The sequence below is a fragment of the Cavia porcellus genome, unplaced genomic scaffold (genome assembly GCF_034190915.1).
Source record: "Cavia porcellus strain 051 isolate PalLab524CR breed Dunkin Hartley unplaced genomic scaffold, mCavPor4.1 scaffold_26, whole genome shotgun sequence".
Taxonomy (NCBI): Eukaryota; Metazoa; Chordata; class Mammalia; order Rodentia; family Caviidae; genus Cavia; species Cavia porcellus.
The window spans coordinates 49,445,558-49,466,503 of record NW_026947509.1 but is presented as its reverse complement, the minus strand read 5'-3'; the positions used below and the strand labels follow the sequence as shown (position 1 = coordinate 49,466,503).

The 20,946-nt window shown below is 36.8% G+C and overlaps 1 protein-coding gene across 5 annotated transcripts in view; it reads left to right on the top strand.

The window, feature by feature from the left end:
• Positions 1 to 20,946, top strand: part of Erbb4 (erb-b2 receptor tyrosine kinase 4) — a 1,018,041-nt gene that overhangs the window by 372,733 nt on the left and 624,362 nt on the right. The window lies entirely within an intron of this gene.

Sequence of the window (20,946 nt, the reverse complement as noted above, 5' to 3'; positions counted from 1 at the left end):
TGGACTTCAAAGTGACTGTGACAAAACAAAATGAGGATGGGGTCCCTGCACTCTAGGAATTTACTTTTATACAAGAATTGTTAGATGCATTTTAAACAATAGCACCCCTGGGATATACGTGATGTTTGCTCATTCATATTTTAATATTATTGAGGGAGCCCTGGCTTGTGTAAATCAGGATGAAGTGTTCAGCATACTGATAGAGCATTTAAAGGAGAGTAAAATATTTTAAAAACTAGGAGGGTCTTAATCTTTCATAACTTAGAAGAGTGGTAAAACGCTGTTTGAATATTTTGACTCTGAGAAAAACATCTAGTAAAGCTAGAAAATGAACCACCTGAAAACATAGGTAACACTATTTGACTTAGGATTTCTAAGTTTAAAATGACATTTATATTAGGATTAGTTTGGTGAATGGAGGTATTTTCTTTTGCTTGATTGATAGAGTTCAGGTTCCATAGGTACAAATCATTTTTAATCAGTATGATTTTTAAACATGAGACATTTGTTTATCAAAAGTAGATGGTAAAAGTTATTCGAGTTGTAGAGAGTACAGCAATATTTTTGGGGAAGGATTCCACTGGTTTTAAAAGGGAAAACATAGAATCCTGAGACATGTTGGAAACATGTTGAAATGTGTAAGAAACATGTTGAAAAATGGAACATGAATGGAGAAAGCTGAATTATGAAAAAGGGAAATGAAGTAGTTTCTATAGTCTGTAGATCATTGCAGTAGGAGAAAATATTTTCATGTACCGTCTAAAGGCCTTTGATTTCCTTGTTAGGTGTGCCTTGCTTTGTTTGATCCAGACAGAACTAGATATCAACTTCCAGAATATTTGTGAATGCTGTAAATGAGTCTTTCCCCTGAGTGATGTTGAAATGTCTTATACTTTTTATAATTCTTATACTCAGTAACAGGCTAGAATAATCAAAACTGTACTTTAATCAGTATTTAACAGTTCTAACATGAAAGTAGCACTCTGATGTTTGAGCACCATGGTCTATACAAGTGGCTGTCCAACATTTTTAGGAAACAATTTGAACTCAAAAAATATAAAATACTAGAATGAACAGATTTAGAAAAAGTAAGATGAGCAAGATAAGGGTGGCTAATATTTTTCCTGGAACAAGAAATAAGTTGTGATTTAAATAATCTCTATTTTCTGAGTCATATCTCTAAAAGTTCATATCTACCCATTCATGTATTCGTATTTTCTGTCTTCCACTAATATAGAGCTAACGCATAAAGTTTTTTTGCTAAGTGAGAAATTGTTTTTGATGTGTATTTCTCACTGCAGAAAAATAATCATCTCTCATCATAATATATATTCATCAATCCAAAAAGTTGATTATAGCCCAAGATGCATTAGCAAGTAATCTGTTGCTCTTGATTGCAACAAGGTTGAAGTGTTGAAGAAGAGATGTGTAATACACAGATACCATGTATGAAAGTTTGTACACATGTATGTACTGCAAATATATACAGGCATGCTTCATTTAACAAAAGGTAGCCATTGTTGCAACTAAGTCATTAAATAATTTGGGCCCCACATCAGGAATTATGCAGAGTAGGTAGATTAAAGTATTTAGGACCAAGAAATGGTCCAAGGGAGCTGCCACTAGTTAACTTTGCTTTTATTTATATAACTTTTACATGCAGTGCTGTAATGTATAATAGGACATGGGATTATAGCACTGTACTATACTGTACAGTACAATCAGCCAAAATTACACTACTAAGTACTATGGAAGAAGCCACCATATGGCTGCACTGCCACCCATGTTCCTGCATTATAAGTCCAAATGCAGGTCCTGAGTCCCAGAAGTGGGTGGCTGGTCCAAAGAGCAAGCCTCCATCATAAGTCCGAACAGTTGGTAAACAAATACATCATTAAAAGAAGAATATATGTGTTTATAGTTGCTAAGACACATATAATCATAAAGTTACTATAAGTGTATTAGTTTATAGTTGCTAAGTCAGAAATAAGAACCCGGAATCATAAAGAAGGTCTTGAGTTATTGGTAGGTGCAGGCGCAGGAGAAAGCAAGGAGTGGGTGATGCCAAAGGATTCTGGAAAGGTTTCTTTAAAGAGTTGCTTTCACTGAATCAGGAGAAAATGAACAAGAGCTTACGAGGCAAGTGGGTTGGAAGAGGAGGAGCATTCAAATGGATGGGGTCTAAATTAAGCCTTGGAAGAAAGGCCCCAAGTCAGAGCCTGCCCCTGAGTGTGTACTGTTTCAGACCGTGAGTGTATACACACAGATAAATCCCATGTGGGTTTTCCCATGGAACTTACAGTGTAAGGTACATGCAGAAAAGTGTAGAGATGAAATATAATAATTCAGTGGAGAGATAGTCTTATACTATATATATTTATACAACATCTGCATTTAAGTGGCAAGTTAACATTTTGGAATTAGATGAACTAATAAAGGGGCTTTGAGAAGAGTTAGAGACGCAAGTGGACCACGGACACTACACTGCAGGTGCTTCTCTCTTTGTTCCTTGATGAGCACAGGATTATAAGTGCCTTCTTAATGAGTCCTGACAAGAGAGACTGTTTGCCAAAATCTTCATTATACTGCACGACTGGATGAGCCATTATTTCAAATTACAACTCCGAATATGCTAAAAGCAGTCCATTTAGTATAAAATTTCTTAAAATAGCAATGTGGCACATTTATTCTATTAGTAAGCTCCCTCAAAAATACATAATCTAGTATTCACACATCCTGATAAACAGAATTCACGTAAAGAGAGATCCAGTTATTTTTGCACTGTACCATTATTTACTACAAGTTTTGTATAAGTGATAGCAAACCTGTGTAAACCTATTCTGTGGATCACCTCACCCACATATATTTAAGTAACCATGATTCATTGAACTGATTTTTATACTTTTTATAGAGTTTTCACAATTTCCTTTCCCCTAAGAATGACTTAAATCTGCAGTGTATTTAGAGGACACTGTGGCTAGTGATCTTAAATTTCATTCTGGATTTATTTCTGCTTTTAAGAACTAAAGAAATTACCTTTGTTTTTAAAGGATTTTTCCATCGTTATTTTCATCTTAAGCTATTGAGGTAGATGTGTGTTTTGTTTTGTTTTGCATAAAACCACTGTACCATCTGGAAATCACATAATCAGTATTTAGAACAGTAACTAAGATATAGTATGCCAAGTATTTGTTGAGTGGACAAATGAATGAGTATTTCTCTTAAATTATGTATCCTAGTTTTGTACGTGATATGTTCTCTAAGTGAGCAGGTGAGCCTCTCTTCGCGGTCACATAGTTTCATTGTGACCTCACCATGGTGCAGCTACATGAGGAGGGGCGAGACATGAGCCTGTTCAGTAGGAATCCCTTCCCGTCAGGACTGTGACCAAGAGCATTCGCTGTCTGTGTGAGTTCGTCTGTCTGTCCACTTGAATACCAGACACTGTCTTCTTTTGTCTTGTAGTTCCATTGGGGTGGCGGAGAAGGGCCAGGGGCAGAGGTGATGAGGAAAGGAAAGGGGGGCGGGGAGGGGAGGCAAGCCAAAGAGTGCAGCAAAAACTCTGAAATACAAAGCCGAGAAACAGCGCAGCTCACCCAGTTAGAGGAGTGGACATTGGCATGATTAGGGTCTGAGGAAATTCCCCAAAGAAGAGTTGCTGGCTTCAGCTTACCTACCCATGGGACAAGTCGTGTTCTCTGATTTCTGTGATAGACAAAGAATATTCAAGACACGTTAGAGAGAAGAATGAAGAGGTTTGTTCGGCAGATTTAAGAAGCACATGCAGAGAATAGTGAGGGACTTCAGAGGAGCGGTGAATTATGAGGTGGAGGTATTTGAGTGATTTGGGGGTGACTTTAGGATAGGTGGTCAAGACGAGGGACGTGTTTTCCTTCATCAATTTCCCATTTTGGTGGGTACAATTAGGATGCAAATAACTGGCCTGTGTTTTAAGCTTAGGGCCGTGCGGCCTGCTGAGCGCATGGCTTCTTGGAGGATGAAGGTGTGCAGCCAAAAGGGCCATTTACAGGTGAAAAACACGGGCACAGAGCCCCAGATTACAGTCTTAGTGTGTCCTTCGGCCCCTTAGCAATTCTTTCCAGTAAGTTTCTTGAAAACGGAATGAGTAACTTTTATGTCCTGAAGCCATAGCTTTTCTTAAAAGCACAATTTTAAAATTAATTTTCCTTGCTTCCTTTCTGCCTGTCTTTTTTTGTTCTATCTCAGGAACTATTCATTTCCTGGTTCACTTTGCTTCTGAAGATTCCATTTGGCCCCGGAAGAGGCTCCTGCAGCTTTGCAGAAGCTGTGATTTCCTCCCCTTTCCAATCTTTGTTTAACACGGCACATTTTATTGAAATACTTGTAGTTGCATTCTTTCCAAAATGATTTTATTTTAGTAATTGTCATGTGCTTTTAACCTAGGTTTCTTGTAACCTCCAGTTTCTGTATTTCTTGTTTGGAGAAAAACATCTAGTTGACGGTGTTTAACATTTGACCCCCAAGACACTACATAGTCAGCTAGAAAAAGGCTCTAAAACTTATTTACTATGTACTTCATCACTGTCACAAGGTTACAGTACATAATAGGAAGCAGCAAGGCATTAAAAAATCACAGATTTTGCACTATTGTCTTACACTTTGTGAACTCTCTCAAACAAGGCAAAACGTAGCAAGTAATGGGAATGAACTATTAGACCTTTTACCTTCATTAAAATTCTCGAGAGCTTTCTCTCCTTTGTCATCACACTGGTCTTCCTTGCTGTCGCTGGCCTTTCGTAACTCAGTGCTTCTATCTAGCAAGGTGACTGACCCTGCAGTTTTTATACGTTCATTGGATTTTCTCATTTTTATTTCTCCTCTAAACAATTGACTATTATCAACTATAGATAAAGCAGCATGATAAATACTCTAGAGCGTTAATTATACCATTGTCCACTGTGATAATGAGCAATGAATTTTCATGCTTATTTTGGTTGTTTAGAAACCGTTTAAAAATAATATACGTTAGTATTATGAAGTGACAAATTTAACAATTTGGTATGAACTTGGAATAGTCACAATAAGAGTATTGCACCTCTGAATTCTGTAGGACATAGACTTAGGTTTTAATGAATAGTCATATCTTGCACTACTAAAGAAAAAATAGTACTACTTTAAAATTTTAATAGTAGCTTTCTATTTCATTAATGACAAAGGACAATGACTGAAAAAGTCAAGAAGTACCATTTTTCTCAACAGAGAGATGAGTGTTCTTTTTTCAGATAAAAAACATTTTATAAATATGCAACAAACTTTCAGAAATACACTTGTGCATTTGACAGCTGTATGAGTTTTTTTTTTTAATCTTTCCAAGAATCTTTGCCCTCTAAAATTTCTATTTTGTTAGAAGAAAGCAATGGAGAAATCATATAACTAATTTTTCTTTAAATTAGAGCATTTATCTTTTGTTTAATATTTTATAATGCTCTAGAACGATCCCCTCCTGTTACACTAGGTATAGGATTCTTCCTAGGTGAGGGTATTTGAATTGCTTTTCAACCATTCCACAAGGCATAACGTAAGTATTGTTTTCTGGTGCTGGGAAGATACCGATACTATTTTATTCTTTTTCTCACACATATTCCTCTTTTGGCTAATGACATACATTTGCAGGAAGGCAGGAAAAGATGTGACTCAGAGATGGAAAGAGGCTGACTGCTTTACAGGAACCCAAGACCTCGACTTCATTAGCGTGGTTTTGTTACAATAAATTCAGGAATGATGCTTGGCAATAATGAATTTTGAGCTGTGTCGAGTGAGTATGTTTTGACCTATTCTTTAGCTATTTACAGTAAGGACAAATAGCCAGACAGGCAGGATAAGAAAATCTGAATTATTTATATTTTAGATTATGTCTAGCTTGAGTGCCTACTTTTCATTGTCCTTTGACAGTCCAAGCAGATGACTGAAACTGAATCCACCAACGTGGGAGGGTTTTCCATATTTGTGTATGTTTCCTGTATCATACTCACATATATTTACCCCTGTGCCTGGGCTAAAATATCTGTCACATAGCCAAATTTAACAACTTCCTACCACGAATAATTCTACTTAACTATAAATAGTTTACAAAATACTTCTTTAAGTAGAGAATGATTTGTTGAATAATTTGTTTAAATACCAGCTACCACTGCCTATAGCGTAGCTCATTCAACACCCAGTAGAAGACTTGTGGGAGACAGATTATTTTGGAGGAATTGATTAGAATCAGGATAAGAAATTAGTCATATTTTAGAGTCATTAAACATTAGAGAGGAAAACACCATGATTTGAAACATTTCTGGAGTATTAAAGTGGGTCCACATATCTCCTATTCTCACTCTTGCCAAAAGAGTTACTACAGTATTTTCTGATTATATATATATATATATATATATATATATATATATATATTTCCACAATGTACACATTCAGATTAGAGACAATCTCTTTCCTTAAAATCTTTGAGATAATTGCTATATTCATAACTGTAAATGATGGGTAAGTAAAACATTCACATCAAGTGTTTATAATGATTTGGTTTTTATGATTGTGACCAGTAGTATAAAATTTTATTCCAAATCACTGATTGGGAAAGTTGTAAAGAGAGGATTGTAAATATCAATATCCAAGTCCTTAGAACTCATCATCATTCGATTCAGAGACGCTATTACTTCACGAAATTATATTGGTTAGATAAACAAATGTTAGGAAAGATAGCATGCTCCACATTCTTAATTCCTCCTTCTGTTTGAATTCTGTGTAAAACTGCCTTTGTGGTGAAATGGAACACATTTGCTCTGTTTAGGTGGTGATTTAGGAAATCACCAAGATGGTTGGAGCATACTGCAAAGGAACTGGAGAGAATAATATAACATGTCAGTGGGGTCAAAGCAGACATCCTGGGTTAAGTGGAATTTTAAAAGCTTTGATAGTTTCTGCAAGCTGTTTCTAAGATCCTTAAACGTAATAAATACAAAGGCAATTTTGTATGTATGTATGTATGTATGTTTGCATGTATTTACAGCTGGCTTTTACATTGAAACTTGATTTTGTACTAAATCTAATCATGGAACTTGTAGTGCAATCAGAAAACTATGCAGTTTACACTTGGCTTCAGAACCTTTTATTCCCTTCAGAGGTTAAGTACTTTTTAATCTGAAAATATACATTGACTCAAAATTCTGTTGCTCTTCAGCAATCCTCCAAGATATTTAAAAGATAAAAATGTCTATATTCTTTATTTTGCCAAAAGTTTTCTCTATTTCATAAAATATTAAAATCAAAATATATAAAATATTGTGTATTATAAAGCTGTAAGCTCAAAACAATTGAGAAAACAAATATTTTAGGGTACATTTTAAAGAAAGATAAAAATAAGAGCTAGACCAGCTTTTATAACTCTAACACTGCAATGCATACAAAAATGTGATATATGGAAAAAGCTTAAATTTTAAAAATGACAGTGAATGTCGTATCACATTGATTCTGCTCAAACCCTCCCTGGCTGTGCCAGCACACTAATCCAATCAGTGTTGTCCCCCTCTAAGCAGTGCTGGAAGTTCTCTTTCATGAGTGTCTTTGGTTGCTGTCATGACGTCTTGATGTCCTGAAGGTAGTAAAACATATTTACCTTCCATGGGCACTTTGACCTGAGGAAAAAGCCAGAAGTTGCACGGTGCCAGATCTGATGCTTAAGGTAAATGAGGACACATTGTGGCGCTTTGATTTTCAGGAACTTCCCTGAATGTAAGCAGTAATAAGAAAGTGGCAGGAATGAAAAGATAAGAATGCTTGATGTAACGTAGAATGTCTCAAGAGGGCTAAATGGCAGCGGGCCCTTATTGTATTAATTTTTTAAATTTAAAAGTTAACTATGTTTTTTAATCACACCTTTTGTGTGCATAAATATGTTTGTGACTGTTTAAATGTGGGTGTGGATAAGTGCAAATTAATGAGTAATTTCTAGGAGCAAAAGCAAATTATAAAATATTAACCTCCTACCATATTTCTAAGAGAACATTATTTTTAAAAAAATTACTGAAAAATAAAAACAACATGATTCATTGCTATTAAAACTAATTAATAAAAGTACTGTTAAAAAGCTTTTAAGTTTCTCAAACTATATTGTATTCTCTAGAAGAAAATAATGCCCTTCTTACAGATGTACTTAAACAATGAATATATAGTACTCTAGCAGTTTCAAAGAGTCCCTTTATTCCTCTAGGTTTATGGTATTTGAATTTGTCTTCATATGTGAATATAATGAATTTATTGCTTTATCTTAACTTTAAACAGAGAAGAATCCCAAGTAACAAACCCTTTTCACTCTATAATCATTTGGTACGCTTTGCTCTGGGAAATTGAGTGTAAAAAGGTCACTTCTCCACCTCTCTGATTTGTCAACATCAAGGTCCTTAGTTCAAAGAGTGAGAACAAATGGCATTTATGTGAGCTTTTAAGATGAACAAAGAATTTTGGCAGTAGACTATTAACTCTAAAATCCAGATACTGGAATGTAACCAGGTACGGCCATTTTCAAAATTTACAACTATGTATATTTGTATTAGCTTTGTTTTTCTCTTACTCTTAAAATGAAATACTTTGTTTGCTTTTAGAGAAAGCAGATTTAAACTTGAAACAATTTTGCATAAGGCCAAATTAATTTTAAAGGTCTCTCATTGGTCACTGAGTATAATTTAAAGATCAGGAGTGTAAAAATAAAAAATGAAAATGGTTGCATTTAGAAACACTGCAATTATATCTTCTGATCTCTAATTTGAACCCTTTTATGTAAAATATTACATTCAAATATGAAATGTTATGAAAATGGTAAAATTAAGGTATTATTTTTATAAATATATGCCTCTTTAACAATCATTTCTATTAAATCCCACCTGAAAATCAGAATATGTAGTTGAATGTTGAAATGAATCCTTTTAAATGCTGTATATTTTATATTTTCTTTCTTTTTCTTTTAAAGAGAAAAGACAATAAAAACAATACAGAATTTCAAAACAAGCTAATAGGGGATTATTATCTTCCAAAAAGTTGCTCAGGTTACAAGATACAGGCATGAAAAACTGATCAATGTAGGCACAAATCACTTTTCAATAAATTAATGGAATTAGTAGTATAATTATCTTAGCTATCTTGTATATGTTTTATTTATGTTTCATATATATGAAATTTGTGTATAGTTTTTTCTTTTCCCTTCCTCTTTTTCCTTTCCCCCATCCTATCCCAGTTGTTCTTGCCTTTTGAGCAGTATATTCCTTCCCAAAAATAAGAGCCTGCCTTGATCATGGTACTTGGTATCTGGTGTTCTCTAAGAAAGAAGTGGTTCCATCTGAATATAATGGGTGGTTTCCTTCCTGGTTTAACTCCCTTGTCTGCAATTATTGAACCATGTTAATAAATTTTTACAAAGCCTTTGTAGTACATGTCTCTCTATTGGGTAGTAGTGATTTTGTATTTTCTGAGAAGTAAAATTGAAAGTGAAATACTTGGTTATTTTTAAGAGACAATCAATAGCTTAAATGCGTAGCAGATCTAGCAAAGTTTGTGAGGTGTTTGAGTAATCTAAAAGATGTCACTTTATGGAAGCATTGGGAAGCATTCATAAAAGAAATCAGTGATGCATCCGTAAAGCTATTGGAAGAATTTGTGGAAGAAAAGCAGCAGAAAGCACAAGCAATCATGCCTTACATACCTGGATTATAGTATTTCTCTTCTTAACACTCTTCATCATTTTAAGATGAAGATTTCAGGACAGCGTTCAAACTTCTTGTGTAATTTTGGGCCTGCCTAGAAGCTGCGTTTTCCTACTAAAATTCACTGGCTACCTTTCACGTGTAGGAAGCCATCTTCCTCTCTGAATTCAGATCTCTCTAACTGCTGCCTTACATTCACCTCCTTCATTATCACAAAGCTGTCCACACTTATTCCTGTCTTGACTGAATTATGTTCAGTTTTAGATCTTCACTGTAAATCCTTTCTTTAGGGAAGCTTTATCAACTCCTATTTTTACTAAACACCTCGTCTTACATGCGCTCAGCTTCCAGGTAAGAGCTATATCTTAGTTCACTGAAGAATTCTAGCATATAACTCATCATGACACAGCACCTGCTGAGCAAATTATTTGTGAAGTGAATAGATATATAAATTTTATAGTGATAAGAATGAGTCTTTCTTATTCTCTGTAAGTTTTTTAGAAGCAATGCAATGGAATTATTTTACATTATTTATTGTCTAACTGAAGCTCTCTCTCTAGCATCCATAGTACCTTTATATTTTACGAAGTGATTTGTTAACCAGTAAATATGGTGCCAGTGGTGGAAATATGGAAATCTTATTTTAGATAATTATATAAAAAATGAGTGGACATGTAAATAGGACAGTTTCCCTGAGACTTAAGCAAAACCATGTAACCTTAAGGACTTTAGCTGTCTCCTTCTCTAACCTGTTTAAGTACTTGAGAATTCCTTTATTAATATGCTCTTCTACATGCAACTTTCTTTTTCTGTGGAATGTCTTTCCATACTTCTCCATTTGGAAAATTATACATACTCCTATAACTTGTTAAAAAATATTACCTTTAGTCCTCTGACATTAACATGGTCCTCAAATCTTATCTGTGTCCTCCTCCCCAACTTTACCATCAAGACATGGAGAATCAAGGACTTCTCGCTTCCCCACTGTACATCATATCATATAGTAATGTGTTTGACCAGCCTTCTACTTGTGATTTGTCAATTTATATATTTTCAGGGTAAATTTCAATTATAGTTGTTATTGAAAATTTTCTTAACTGAAAAATAAGATGAGTTTAAGTATTTTCCCCTGTGAACCAAATTATTCTGGAATTGTATTTTCTGTAACATGAAACACAGTATCTGTGGGCATCTTTTGGTTCACCTTTTATGCTAGCAAGTACTAACACCTGACAATAGCAATTGTGGAGACAACTGAAATTCAGGGTGCTGGTTTTATCCAAATGCCTTTCCTATTCTTTAGTGCCATCCTATGAAAAAATGTTACTGTTCCCATTATGACTGTGATGAAACTTAGCTCAGTGAGATTAGATGCCTTTTTCAGGATCATAGTGTTAAGATGAGAAGTGAGCTTCTTATCTCTGCCATTGTACAGCTCTCTATTTACCTGTACTGCATTTGTAAGTTCAAACAGGGTTTCACAGAAACTCATGCAAAGCATGGAGATTGTTATAGCAACACCAAGAATTTCAGAACTCGGTTGACTGTGGCAGAAGATGAAACTTGGTAGAGGCACATAGGTTGGGGATGCTAAAAAGAGCTGGTCAAGTCCCATTATCATTTGAGCAACTATCTCTAAGATGATAATGTGTAATCTATTAACTGGTGATTTCTTACTTTTTTTTTTTTTTGTAGTTCTGTATTACTTGTACCCTTATACTGTTTTGTTTTGTTTTGTTTTGTTTTGTTTCTCTGTTTCCTTTTAAATAAAATTAAAAACAAAACAAAAAAAGAGCTGGGATCATCTGTGCAAGTGGGCCTGGGGTTAACGAAAACACCATGGAGAACTTCAGGGCACAAATTTTTGCACTTCAGTATTTATATTTCACAATGAGAAGAATTAAACCTTCCCTCTTTCTGTAGGTATTTCTTGATTGCTAACTTTTTTTTAAAGAGAATAAAACTTTACAAAGTAAAACAGAAGACAGCCAATCAAAACAAAACAATAGTTTTGTTTTGTACAGAAAGTAGTACAGAACTTCAAAACGGGATAATAGGGACTCTACCATGGCTACCGCAGTATCTCTTGTTACCTTCATAGTAGTTCCCTGTACCATCAAACATAGTAAAATCGAATAGAACAAAACAGAATAAAACCAAAGTAAACAGAACAGTAAATTAAAAAAAAACAGTAAATTGGAACAAGACTGCTGACTTTATAGTTCATGATGTTTTACACAGTGTATTTTAGTTACTAGTATTAAGCCTGGGCTTAGTAAATACCAACAAGTGGCATAGACAATAAATGCTACAGCCCTTTCTATAATGGACACAAATCCTCCTGAAACAAAGAGAGTACCTTAACTCCCTTTGTACTCAGAATCCAGCACCTTTTCCAGCCTGAAACAGTGTGAATGAATAATGTGCCTTGGAACAGAGACATCAGAAAAAGATTCATCAAAGAACTGAAGCTTGAGTTAATTGCTTTGTGCAATAAGAGATACAAAAGTATAGCAGAATGGAATGACTCTCAGTGTATTTGTATCTGAAAAATCCTCTACGTTTTCATTTGGACATATTAGAACACACCTGTAATTCCAGCTCTCTCAGGGGCTGAGGAAGGAGGATGTCAAGTTCAAGTCCAGCTGAGCAAATGAATGATTTAGCAAAATGTTATCACAAGCAATCAAACCCTTCCACTATTGCATGCAGTTCATGGTTATGGAGGCAAGAAAAGGGAAAGAGAGAGAGAGAGAGAGAGAGAGAGAGAGAGAAAGTTGTATAGGTAAAAACTGTTGAGATGCAGTAGAAATGGGGACATAATAAGACATAAAGTTTGGAAACAAAGGGCCAGATTATGGTAAATACTTAATACATAATAGGTTATTAATAAATTTCAATAGGCCAACAGAAAGATGGTAGTATCTGAGCAAAGTTAATTTGTGCGTGTGGTGTTGTTTCAATATCCAAGAATTAGCTTGATAAGGATCTGGAATCAGTTGCTTGCAGTAGTAGTTAAAATAAAAAATATATTATATTCAGTAATCATTGTAAGGAAAGACTACAGGGACTTAATTCTTGATAATACCAAGGCTGTGGTGAAGTAGATAAAAGTATCTGTCTTCCTCAGCTTCAGGCACTATAAGAAAATACCTTAGGTGTCAATTTAGGAAGAGGAAACTGACTTGACACAATTTTTGAGGTTGAAATTCATCATCTGTTGGTTCCATGTCTTTTTGCTTGTTGCAAAGCAGCTCACTACGTTGGAAACACATGACAGAGCAAAACCTCTTATCTCGTCATGAGTCGGAGCAAAAGAAAAAGGGGTTACAGCCCCACATTCCCCTTTTGGGACATGCAGCCTATGATCTGAAAGCTCCCCACTATGCCCTACCTCTTACAGTTCCACCATCTCCCATTAGAGGCATCTTGAGAACCAAACCTAGGGAAACATTTCATATCCAAAGTATACCAGACTCATTTTAAAATTGAGCCATTGAGCAGATATGTTGTCTTGTCAGTAACAGTGTGAAATGCAGGAGAGTACCTTGTTGCCATAGACATCGGGTAGCAGACTTTCTATTTTTCAGGGAGATGTCCTTACAGAAGTGTAGTTTGCATCTGAAGTAAGGTACACTCTCAGGGATCTGCCAAGTGTCTGGCAGGAGGGTAGTCAGTGAATGCAAGTCTTAAAGCATTTGTCAGTTTACCTCTTATTTGCAAAGAATAGGTGACTGCTACCTGTATTCCCAGCTCTTTAATCAGATCAGCAAATAAGAAGTTAAGCTTTGCAAATGATAGATTGTTCTGAAGCCTTTTGGGGCAAAAACCTGCTTGTCTTTCCAAGAGATGTGGTCTGTCAAGGGCTTGGATTAACCTTTTGTTTGCTGAATGTAATTACAACACTTTTGGAGTGAAGATAAGGAGCTTTATTTTTATTGGACAAAGGAATATGGGAAGTATTTCTGGTGATATAACTCACAGTACAATCTGCTCTGGGAATGTCTTAATTTCCCTCTTAGATAAAGCAACCAAAAGATGTCAGTGAACTGTGCCTTACTGTGTAGGTGGTCCTTAGTTCTCTGTCTGTTTAAGTAAGTTGTAGTAGCAGCAACTGCTTTTTGCTCCTTATTGTCATCAAAAGAGGTTCAAGACCTCCTTAAAAGATAAGATCTCCAGCTCAAGGAGATTGGCTTCCCTCCCATTCCCCCCCTTAATCCTTTCTCTTCCCTTTCTCTCTCCTCCTCTTTGTCTCTCTCTCCCTTTCTCTTTTCCCTTTCTTCCTTTTTAAATTTTTTCCTGGTAGTGAGTATTCAATCTAGTGTCTTCACATGGAGCTGCATCCCCAGTCTTTTGTTCTTACTGCTAATTTTGTTGTTGTTATTAATAATTATTATTATTTGGAGATGGGATCGTCATGGGTTTCTAGGTTTCCCACACTGGCCTCAAATCTATGATCTTCCTGCCTGAGTCACCCAGAGCACTGGGATTATGACTGTGTACCACACTGTCTCTGCTCAGATTCTTGATTCAGCAGTGTAGTAAAGCATTTCAGGATGAGTGAGAGGCCAGGTCGATTTATTAGGCAGAACTAAAAAGTAAGAGAAAATGGAAAGGGCATCAGTTTGAAGGCACCACGGATCCACGATTCTGATGGAGAAGATTAAACTGGTGCTTACAAAGGAATGAGTCCAGTTTCTATAGGGAGGTTGTTGGTTTTAAAAGATGGCTCTAGAGAAAGCAGTATTGCTTGAGAGGGAAATTTGGTCTCTGTGATAATGATTGTTTCTGTTTGGATGTCTCAGTTTTGTGGACACTGATAGAATTCAACATGGTGGCAGGTTTATGGTAATGGCAGGAACTTTTGGGTGCCTGTTATTACTTAAATGTACCCCGAATTATCTTATATTGATGCCTCATCCCCAGAAGAGGATGAGATAGGTTTTGGGGTGATCAGTCCTGTACTGGCAGCTATGGGACAGACACTATCTAAACAATTAACGTGCCCTGTACATGACGGAATGAGAACTTCACACAGCATTCTAAGGCAATGATGAACAGATGCAAAACCAAGTTTAGGATTCTTCTGCTTTACTTACTTATTGATTATCAGTAGGTACAAATGAGGAGCCATTATTGTTTTTGTTTTTTAGCAAGAGCGGCCTTCATATTTTTGAGTACCTCAGAGAATGACACAATCTCATGTCAGGAGCCAGGGAGTCTGCCCACTTCCCTGTCATGTTTTCTGTTTATCGGTGAACTGGACTATTAGAAAAGATCCAGCAAATTAGGAAGACACCGATCCAGCATTATCTCTGGGGAAGTAGAGGCCTGCGGTAGCTGGCGTGCAGTGCCTGTGGCCTTAGGGTAGAAGCTGGACCCTTCAGAAAGCAACAGATTGAGGAAGAGAAGAAGAGTGAGCAGTCAACATAGTGGGGACCGGAGGGATTTGAGTGAATTGTGAGGAAGTCAAGAATGCAGGAGCATGATAATGACTAAGACACGGGCTAAGTGGGCTGTGCTGTGTCCCCAAGGGCTTGGATCTGTGTCTTCCTGGTAGGAGGGCCTTCTTTTAAACCTTTGACTCCTCCATTCAAGATTTATAAAGCACCTTTAGCCCTGGTGTCTCCGTGTTGATGGACAATTTGATTGAGGGATTCTCCTCACCTGGCTCTAGTTCTGGGTCAATTTCATTGTGCTGATGAGAGCCCTGAGACACAGAGATGCTAACTGACTTCCTCGGGCTCACACATCCATGCATTTGTACCTGGAAGAATGCTCAGGAGACTGAGAGTGCTGCTGAAGAACTCTTAACACAGTTTTAATTTTGCTGATAAATCAGCTAAATTCATGGCCTTCAGATCTTTATGCTAGAGTTCATAATATCCTTGTAGCCCACAGAAAGGGAATGGTACCAATTTTTATAATGTTTTCAAACAGAAACGTCTCCTTCTTTGTTAACAGCTGTTTGACTGCATCTCATTTAACAGTCTCCTGCTTCCCCAATGGCAGGTGTGAAGACTCCTGCATCCTGCTGGCACAGATGCTGCTAACAAGTGTTGATTCCATTGATCGGAAAGGCTCTGAGCTCAGGTTCAACAGTTCTTGCCCCGAGCATTTGAACTATTCTGTTCAGACAAAATCCCCAGATGTGATGGGACTGTGTATAACAAGCAGTCCGGGACCTTCAGGATAGCCTTGCTTCAGAACCAACAGTTGCAAGAAATGGGTGCATTGGTCCTGGTCAGCGTGGAGGAAAGAGAGGCAGAGAAATTGTGCTCAGATATCTGAAGGGCTCTCATAGAACAGGGAGTGGCGTAGTTTTGAGTTGTTCCAGAAGACAGAATTAGACAGAAGTTAAAAGGAGACAGATTTTGGCTTTAAATAGAGTTTGCAAACAATTAGAGTATTCTAACCATAGAATGGGGTGCTTTGTTAATGCAGGAAAATGGACAGGAACTCTCCACTGAACACCTTGTGTTTCCAGCCACTGGGCCACTGGTACTATACAGGAGGACAAAGAGGAGATGAAAATAGAATCTGGAACACTGTGGACACCCTGTTCATAGGAGCCCCTTCCCTGGGTGTTTACAGCAAGCCAGTAACATTGTCATTAATATCAGCATTTTGCAGGGAAAGGCAGAGTCTGACCAAAACCAAAGAGCAAAAGGAAGGGTTTTGAATCTGTATTTCTCTGTTCCTCATCCTTGTACCCTGCCGTACTAGCCCCCTTGCTCCCCGTATCTGCTTCCATAACTCTTTGAAAACTCAGCTAAGAAAGATCGGGGAAAAAGGGACAGAATTTTGTACATTTGGATTTTCTGAAGTCCTTTTATTCTCTGTGACTCTCATTTTCTTGGACAGTCATGAAGTTTCCCAGCAGCCTCTCTGTGCTGTTTGACCTCTGATAAGATACTAACATTGTAAACCTTGTGATGATAGGTTCATCAGGTGCTGGGCAGTAGCTCAGAGCATTTCTGGAATCACTGCTTTATCCAAAATCTCTCTTCTCTCCCAATTTTCGCATTGAAGTTTGTTCATTTATGATATTATTTAGGTTGAATGCAAAAGAAATTGTGGACATGGTAGCAAGGTCTGATCTAGGAAATACTGGGAACACACTGCTTTTCTTCCTTTAAGCCTTCATTTCTTGGGACTGGAGTACTTGCCACTCGTTAGAGTCCTGGTGAAATGCTAAGATGTGGGGAACTTTGAGGAGCATTAAAGCTTATTAGCCACCCCCTCCGCTGTAAGATTTTATCTTGACTGAAGTTTTATCTTGACGTTTCACTGATCTCCCATGACTAGCAGTTTTGCTTATTAGATAACGTCAGGGGACAATCTCGATCGTCCCTGAGAGCTGCTTCTGGGCGATCCTAACTACAGTCTCATGCCACTCTCTTGCGATGTGTGTTACTCCCTCCTGCCTGAATTACACATGGCCATGCTTCATTTCTGCCACATTCCTTATCTCACATAGCTAAAGGGAAGACAGAAAACTGGGTTTTACTTTTATACACCCCACCTAATGGTGTGATCCAGAACAAACTAGTTAAATCATCACGTTTTTTCTTCTGTAAAATAAAAATACTATACAAAGCCAGTGTTGTATACTTAATTTATATTAAACTATTTTCATAATGGTCATAGTCATGTAACCCTCAGTTGTTTCTTTTAATTTCTACTGAATTGTATTTAATTTATCTACATGTATTTATATTTTAATTAAATTCAATAATACTACCAAAAGTGGCACTCCAGTATCTCCACATAACTGTAAAATAATAAACAAGCATGCAAAAATAAAGAAAGAAAGAAAGAAAGAAAGAAAGAAAGAAAGAAAGAAAGCAAGCAAGCAAGCAAGCCTGGCAGATACCGACTCAGAGCCAAGGCTTTCTTGATTTCTTTTTTAGGAAAAAACAAGAGTGGCTGAAGTTAGAACCACACAGTACCACTGAGGCATTCAGTGCTATTTAATGCACTTTATACACACCTGAGACCCTTTAGTACCTCACCCTTTTGGAAACATAGGACTCAGTCGTCTTCAGCACACTTGGTTTTTATTTTGAGAGGCTATGATTCGGCCAGCTAATTTAGAATGAGGTTGTAGCACTTTGTGACTCAATTGATTTTCCATGTTAGGTCTGAATGAATTTTAAGTTTCAGGGAATTATAGGAAAGGACGTTTGTATTTTGAGGCAGTGGTACTTACAGCCCTCTTCTGAGTCTTGAGGAGTCCCCTACAGCACCTTCCAGGCCCAGTACCTCAGACCTCACCTCTTCTTTCCTGTTTCTTCCCCTCCCCTCCCTTTCCCTTCTCCTCTTCTCCTTTCTTCTTCTCTCTCTTTCTTTTCTTCTTTCCGTTTCCTTCTTCCTTTCTTTGCTTTCTTTCTTCTTGTCTTCTCTTTTTTCTTTCCTTCTTTCTTCTTGAGGTATAGTCAAACCTTTCTTGTCTCCATTCATTCCTTTTTCTTTTCTGTTACTTTTCATTTGGAAATTATATTTAAAAAAAGAGATGCTTCTGAAAAGTTTTATCTGACCTCGATGAAATTTGAAACATTTTCAGCCTCCATGTGGCTTCTTTGAGGTAAGAATGCCAACAACCAGTAGGTGTCAAACGAATTGTAAAACGTGAAGTCTATCATCATGCCTGACATATAACAAAAGATGAAATTGATACTTATTTCCTAATTTTGAATTAAACACCTTTATAGGAAAGTGCACATCTACTTACTTTCTGCTTTTAACCAATCTCGGTATCATCAAGAATATGAAGTTACTTTTTTATTTTTATTTTTATTTAAAAGGAAAAAGAGAAAAAAACAGAACAAAACAGTGTAAGGGTACAATAATATAGAACTGCAAAAAAAAAAAAAAAAGTAAGAAATCACCAGATAATAGATTACAATTATCATCTTAGAGATAGTTGCTCAAGTCACAATATCAAAGCATACAAAGTGGACATTCAAACAGTGAGACTGCAAACAGTTGTGTTCAATGATCCAACCAAAAACATTAATATGGTCAGCTATTTAACACCCCTAAACACACTTGCAGTTGTATCTTTTAAAGCACTTCTTTTTCCTCTCTTTTTTACAACAAAATTTACACATTTTGGGTTTTATTACTCCCATAGCTCTTACTACTTTTTTTTTTTTGGAAGAGAATAAACTCAAATATGACAAAACAAAGCTGTCAGTCAAAACCAAGGACAGACATAGCACATGATGTAAAAACAGAGTACAAGGTTATCGACAATGGTTACCATAATGCCTCTTGCTTCTTTAAAAAGAATTGTCTATCTCATTAGGTATTATAAAGTTGAACAAAACAGTAGAGAACAAGACCAATAAAACCTAAACATTGCAAACATTACAGAACTTCAAAAGAAGATAATAGTCAAACCAGAATGTGCATCATAGTGAATTTTATTGTCTTCAAAGTAGTTGCCTATACCCTCAAACTTGATACTATCATACAGAATGGAACAGTGTCTAAGTCAAAACAAGATAGTGGGAATATTACAGGACTTCAAATCAAGTTAATAGGAAATCAAAAAAGTTACTATAATATATCCTGATAATTTTTTTTGATTTTTTTCCCCTTAATTAAAAAATCATAAAAAATAACTAAATAATTTTTTTAATGAATAAGGGAGAGATTGAGATAAAAGAGGACATAACAACATAACAATACAGGTCAAAGCATGATAGTTTCAGCAACCTAGGGCTTCACCACCAAATAACCTGACTTAATAATTGTCGGGGTCGCTCCCGGCCGGCAGGAAAGACACACGACAAAGTCTGGCGGTGTGCAACCTTGCCTTTATTTGTCTCCGCGTGGGCCCCGCGAGGCCTCCTCTCTGCCACCAGCCCTTTCTCGCCGGTGGACTTTCTCTATCTCTCTCTGTGCTTCCTGTGTGCTGCTTCTCTCTTGTGGCGGGAGAGGCATTTACTTTTATAGGGTAACAGTGGCCAATCAGTTCAAAGCGCGCGATGCGGGCTGATTGGCTAACATCAGTTGTTGCTAGGCAGACTATCTTACAGAGCGGGTTGTTTAAGTCGCCAGCGCAATCAGGGGGCAGGAAGCAGGCGCCAACTTGACTCACTCAATGGGAGGGGCAATCTAGCTCAGGCTCCGCTCCCACCCACAGGCCCTACGTCCGCCAAGTAAGGCGACCGGTGTCGGCGGCTCCCAACAAATAATGGTTACCATAGTGTCTTTTTCCTTGAAATATTTGAATATAACTTCATATACTATAGCATCAAACATTTCAAGACAGTGTAAAACCATTCAAGTGGATGAAAGCATTGTAGGGTATTTAGAACCAGCTAACAGAAAACGAACAATGGTTTCTATATTATCTCTTTGCCTATAACAATTTTTGTTTATACTATCACATATAATATAACCCATCAAGATACAACATGATAAAACCAATGGAGACAGAAGAGCCATAGTTTGGTGGAGCTTCAAAACAAGATGATATTAAATCAGCACTAGCTATTATGATGACTTGTTTTCTTCAAAATAGCTGATCATTTCATCACAGGCAATAATATCAAGCAGCCCAGAATAAAGCCATTCCAATTAATAAGTGAAAACTTTATAAGGCTTTAAGGCCACATAATGGGGAATCATGATTACCGCATACTTTTATATATTTGAATCATTTTTTACATTAGGGAAACTATTTGGTATTCACACATGCGAGATTGATTTATTTCACTTATGAGTATGGTCTCAAGCTGCACCTATTTATTTATAAATATCTCAATGTGGTCCTTCTTTATAGCTGAGTAGTACTCCATTGTATAGAAATACCAAAACTTTTTTATCCATTCCTCAATTGATGGGCACTTGGGTTGTTTCCAAGATCTGGTGATTACAAATTGTGCTGCTATAAACATAGGTGCACATATATCACTGTGGAATGATGCTTTCAGTTCTTCTGGGAATATGCCTAGAAGTGGAATAGCTGGAACAAATGGGACTTCCAATCCCAGCTTTTTGAGAAATCTCCAGACTGACCTGCACAAAGGTTGTGCCAGTCTACACTCCCACCAACAGTGCAGGAGAGTTCCTTTTTCCCCACAGCCTCTCCAGCATTTGTTGTTGGTTTTCTTGATCCTGGCCATGCTTTCAGGAGTGAGATGCAATCTCAGTGTGGTTTTAATTTGCATTTCCCTATTGACCAATGATGATGAACATT